The sequence below is a fragment of the Octopus bimaculoides genome, chromosome 25 (genome assembly GCF_001194135.2).
Source record: "Octopus bimaculoides isolate UCB-OBI-ISO-001 chromosome 25, ASM119413v2, whole genome shotgun sequence".
Lineage (NCBI taxonomy): Eukaryota > Metazoa > Mollusca > Cephalopoda > Octopoda > Octopodidae > Octopus > Octopus bimaculoides.
The window spans coordinates 21,487,185-21,493,348 of NC_069005.1; the positions used below are offsets into that span (position 1 = coordinate 21,487,185).

Below are 6,164 nucleotides of genomic sequence, written 5' to 3' on the forward strand. Positions count from 1 at the left end.
AGAGAGAGAGAGAGAGAGAGAGAGAGAGATGCAGCACAATTTTGTCTTAAAGTGACGAAAATATTTTGGCAAATTAAATTTAAATGTTGAAGTGAATCTAACGGTTTTTGTGTTTTTTAAATGGCTTATAAACGCCTTCCACGCTGCAATTGTTTATACACATAACATAATTAAGGAATCAGCAACAGTTGCTTCCCCACATACCGAAATAGCAGTTAAAGTGTCAAAACTCCAACAGATAGCAATACTTGTAACTCACAAAGGCAAGTCTAAGACTGGTTAGTTTCGTTGTTTTTCTTCTTGTTTTGCCTTTGTGAGTTACAAGTATTGCTATCTATTGGAGTTTTAGCACTTTAACTGCTATTTCTGAATTTCGGTATGTGAAGCAACTGTTGCTGATCCCTTAATTATGTTTATAAATTTAAAGTTCTTTACCGATAATGGTTTTTACATACTGAAGTACTTGGTAAAAATTATTAAATAATCCTTTACCCTTTTATACACAATATATATACATACACGCGCTCTCATAAATATAGACACAAGATTTAATCCAAAGGTACATTGGAGATAAAAGCAGTAATGTGTGCATGTAATTGAGATGTATGGTAGTCTAATATAGTGTACATTATATACATTAATCAGGGAGAAAGTAGAATTATGTATTATATACACGTATCTATATAGAAGTGCGTATATACTTTATACACACATTCACTCCTTATTTTCCTTGTATGAAACACGTGAATACTAAAATTAAAGCGAGGGGGGTGCATTTACCTTTCCCATGAAGTGTGGGGACTTCGAGAGACAGTTTTACAAATACGGGAACGGTTTCAATTTATCAGTTAATCTATTAAGACACTAAGAGAATCGTATTAGTGGCATTTAAAATTGATTTAATTCCTCCTAACATAAATGTGTGATTAAAAAACAATTGTTGCTTTCGATTTAAAGAGTCGCCTAGTTTAATACCACCACGATCCTGTTCTGAAGCGGTTTGGGTAAATTTTCAGATTAACACCCACACGATTTACACTAGGGTGTTAGGGTTTAGTGTTTTAGAATTAGGGTTAGGGACGGAATTCCCATCCTAACACCCTAGTGAAAACCGTGCGGGTGTTAATCTGAAAATTTACCGCGGTTTAACTGCCTTTGAGTGAAGTCCTCTATGAGGTTAATTCTCGTCAACCAGTCGTCGGTGACTGCAAAAGTAAAAGGGCCATTAATTATAGATAAAAAACAGCCATGTTATAAAAGAAATTCCGACTTCGTTTTGTCACTCAGTGTCAGGCAGCCTTTAAAAAAATGCAAATTTGTATTAAGTGGCATTTAAAATTGATTTAATTCCTCTTAATATAAAATGTGTGATTAAAAAACAATTGCTTTCGATTTAAAGAGTCGCCTAGTTTAATACCACCACAATCTGTGTTAGGCAGCCTTAAAAAAAAATGAAAATTTGTATTAATTTTGGGACATAAAAGAAAATGAAAGGATAACACATGCAAACGATGCTAAGATAACATGGGAAAAATAAATATAATGCAACAAATGAAAAGAATAATTAAATTTCGGTGTAGGAAAGATACAATGAAGAAACAAATGTCGCTAACACCATTTTCCCCTACTGCTAACGTGTAACAATAGGGATTTCAATATGGATTAGCAATTTTAATGTAGTATGGCAAAAAAATAGGCATCTAAACCTCACAACTATGTCCATTGATAAAAGTTAAGGTGCGTTGGCTTGGAGCAAACTCCTCACTGTCGCGACTCGAAACATTCTACCAACGAAAGAAGCAAAATATTAGATCCTCCATACAAAGAGAACTGAGAAAGCACCAGAAAGGCTGTTTTTTTGGTTATTGTTGAAAACGATCCCCGAAAAACAACATTTACAACCAAAAGCATACAATTTCGAGAAATGCATGCCTGGCGGGTTGGTTAGGGTTAGACGGCGGATGCCAGCGACATCCGCCCGGAACGGTGGACACTCAGCCTCTGATATAACATCACCACTGTCTCTAGATTATAAAGATGTCATTCAGTATTTTGGCCAATCAAACGGCAGATTGGTTACAAATTTAAACCAATCAACAGCTTTTGTTTGTGAAGATGGATCGTCTGCTGAAATCGCAGTGTTATATTTAACGAATGATAAACGAAAAAAAATTTTTTAAATAAAACCAAAGGCTCTTTCATTGAAATTTCACAATAAAATTTCAGTGACATCAATTATGTCTTGTTTTTTAAAATCATATAATAATATAATGTCTTTCACATGACGTCGTGTATCTTTATGTAATATTAATTAAAATGGCTAATTTTATACAGTGACGGAAATGCGGGGGATGGGGTCACGAGTGTCCAGCGAATGTAAATCATCATTTTTTAATTTTTTTTCTTGTTTATAAATAAATATTTAATAAATGCATTGATGGAAATGTTTTGTTAATTCTCATTAGTTAAGTTTCTTCCAATTAAAATTAACTTATTTGATATAATTATACGTATGGTACAGACCGGACAGATATATCACGAGTGTTTCCTCAGAGAAGAAAACATTTCCATCATTGATTTTTATGTAATTATTTTCTCGTAGATGCCTTTTCTCTCTGATAGAAGACTACAAGCAATGGTACATATACGCACATCCTATGAAACCAATTTTAGCAATATTCTCCTTTTTACAATCAACAATGTTAACCCGCAGCTGCTGTTAGAGTAATATTACGTCTCTGTTACATCAGCTAATTCAAAGAATTAAATTAAAAATTAAATATGTAATCACTTCTTTCCTGGTTTAAAAACGTTTGTGCACCACCATATTGTGTGTGTGAGCTACATTTACTCTATTTTTTCTTTTACTTGTTTCAGTCATTTGACTGTGGCCATGCTGGAGCACCGCCTTTAGTCGAGCAAATCGACCTCAGGACTTATTCTTTGTAAGCCTAGTACTTATTCTAACTGTCTCTTTTGCCGAACCGCTAAGTTACGGGGACGTAAACACGCCAGCATCGGTTGTCAAGCGATGTTGGGGGGGGGGACAAACACAGACACACAAACACACACACACACAATATATACATACATATATACGACGGGCTTCTTTCAGTTTCCGTCTACCAAATCCACTCACAAGGCTTTGGTCGGCCCGAGGCTATAGTAGAAGACACTTGCCCAAGGTGCCACGCAGTGGGACTGAACCCGGAACCATGTGGTTGGTAAGCAAGTTACTTACCTAAATTCATTTTAATATCATTTTGTACAGAGATTTTGAATCTTAAATGTTAGATACAAATATAGAAACAGACGTTTTGAATATTGTGTGTGTGTGCGGTATACATACATACATACTTATACACTCACGTACATACATCTGTTATGCATATAAGATAATACAAACTACACATTTTTTCACTTCATTCAAAACTCGTAAAATTTAAGGTCTTATATTTGTTTGATAAACCCATAATCGGACTAATTTTGGCTGAATTTTATATGGTGCAATGCATAATTTAAAGAATTAAAAACCAACATCTAAAAATCCTTTATAGAGTTTACATTATATAAATTTAAATTTAGAAACTTGGAGAGAACTGAAGTAACTTCTTTGGTTTTTGTTTGCAATAAAACTTGAAGTAAATAAAGCTAAAAATAATAACATGGAGCATTTTGTGTTAAAAAAAAACCATTTTGATGCAAAACAGTCAAAGGCTGCCCAACTCTCCTCCTCTTCAGTGAACATGACAAACGTGCTAACTATTGTATGAATGCAACATTTCAAAGGCAGATGTGGATTTGAGTCTCATAGGCAACCTTCAACTTCTTTTCCATCCAAGTAATTTTTAACTCCATATTCTGCATGCTATTACACTGTGTAGCACGATTTTTGTTCTTGAGTAACAACTGTTATTTCCAATTTGCTTACTCTTACAAAGTATGAAAAATGGATAATATTTCCATCAAATTTTGCTTTTCTTACATTTATTCGTATTCCTAAAGAATCCCTCTCAAGTTGTGAAATTTGTGTTTTTGTGGTCATGTGTATGCTGTAGTCTGTGATTTTGTCATGGACAAGAACAAAAAGCCAATATGAAATTTTGCATTAAAGTTGGGATGCCAGCTACAGAGACATTGAACATGCTTCAGTAAGCTTATGGCAGTGAGGTAATGGGTCATATGCAATGTTTCGAGTGCTTCAAAATCGGAAGAAAGTCTCTGGAAGACCAGCCACGAGCATCAGACCTGGAAATAGTATTGTGCATCAAAAATTTGTCTCCTGGGGCAGGCCATCAATTGAGAGTTCCACTGTGATGTTTTGAAACATTTGAGAGAAGACATTTGGTGGAGCACAAAGAATTGCATTCTTCACCAATCTCTCCTCACTCATGAGTTTCTTGTCAAAAACAACATGGTATCGGTTTCACACCAACCCTATTCACCAGATTTAGTACCTGCAAACGTCCATTTCTTCTCCAAGAGGAAAAAGGCAGCTCAAATGCCATTGTTGAGATCCAGAGCAAATTGCAGTATTTCCTCGACTCACATATGGAAAATGACATCCAGGCTGGATTCCCAAGAACACTGGGACTGGTGCAAGGTGGCTATTTTGAAGAAAATGATGTTAAAATTTAGGTAAATAAGTTATTTTTTTTATTAAACATAATTAGTCTGGGAACCTTTTGATACCGCCTTGTACCTCTATACAACACTAATTTGGTCAGGGTATATATTGAGAAAGTTTACCTGTCTCAAGATGCCAATATGTCTCGTGCACTTTATTGTCCTTGCTTACCCACAGCAACTGTACATGGCTGTAACACCAGATACACTAGGCCTCTGCATTTCCTTTAATCCTCTCAGACATGTGTCAAACTTTACCCTCCACCTGGGTTCTCAAGCAAAAAAATAAATAGCTACATATACAGCTCAAAGGTAATGATTACATGCAAACTAATGGACAGAATTATCAGCTTCTGTTTCACATTCACTCACAGGATATTAAATGACCTGGGGCTATAGTACAAGACACCTGCCTGAGTTGCCTTGAATGCAAAAACATAATTTCAAAGCAAACTTCCTAACTACAGAACAACCATGTGTAGCTAAAAGTATGCTAAATGTAATTTATGGGTTTCAAATTTTGGTACAAGGCCAGTGATTTTAAGGGAGAGGGTAAGTTGATTATATCAAACCCAGTGCTCAACTGGTACTTATTTTATTATTGACCCTGAAAGGACGAAGGCCAAAGTCGACCTCGGTGGAATTTGAACTCAGAACATGTAGACGGATGAAATGCTGCTAAGCATTTTGCTTGGCACATAACAATTGTGCCAGCTTGTCACCCTTGCTTAACAGAAAATATAGGTTCAAATTTTGGCACAGGGCCAGCAATTTCAGGGCAGGAAATAAGTCGATTACATCGACCCCCCACCCCCACCCCGGGCTCAACTGGCAATTATTTTATCAACCCTGAAAGGATGAAAAGCTAAGTCAACCTCGACGGAATTTGACCTATGAACATAAAGATGGATAAAATGCCACTAAGCATTTTGTCCGGCATGCTAATGCTTCGGCCAGTTCGCCGGCTTTGCTAAATATAAAATATTAAAGTGCTGTGGGCATGTGTGAGTAAGTTTTGATTAAGTTCACACACATGGTTTAACTACAAGATCTATCGACGTAGTAAAACTGAATATTTCTTTATTTACTGTATGCTTGGCACGTGAATATATTCACAATCTATTCACACACATGCTGTCTTGGTTCTGTATTTAATAATAATGTACTGTAAATTTTTATATTAATACCCGCACGATTTTCACTAAAAAAAAAACAAAAAAAACTCGGATTTTTTGTGTAGAATCAAGTACCCTGACCTCCTAATATGCTGCAAATCCCTTATTTTGGTTCCGAAAAAAAAACGGAGGCGAGGTGGGATATATTTAATAAAGAACCATGTAATTCATATTCTGGAAATTTTATTTCTGTAAAATGTTTTGTTTTTTCTTAAATATACAAAATATAGTCTAAAAATTTAGGATGTTTTTGAAAGATACTATATTTTTACCATCAGAATATATATACTTTCTCACACAACAATTAAGATATATTTATTTCAAATCGCTTATTTATTTATTTTAAATCGTTTATATTTATTT

General features: G+C 35.1%; 1 long non-coding RNA gene across 1 annotated transcript in view; it reads left to right on the plus strand.

Moving 5' to 3' along the window:
* LOC106878723 (uncharacterized) overlaps positions 1 to 6,164 on the plus strand; it is a 13,862-nt gene that overhangs the window by 2,280 nt on the left and 5,418 nt on the right. The gene's annotated exons all lie outside the window — the stretch shown is intronic.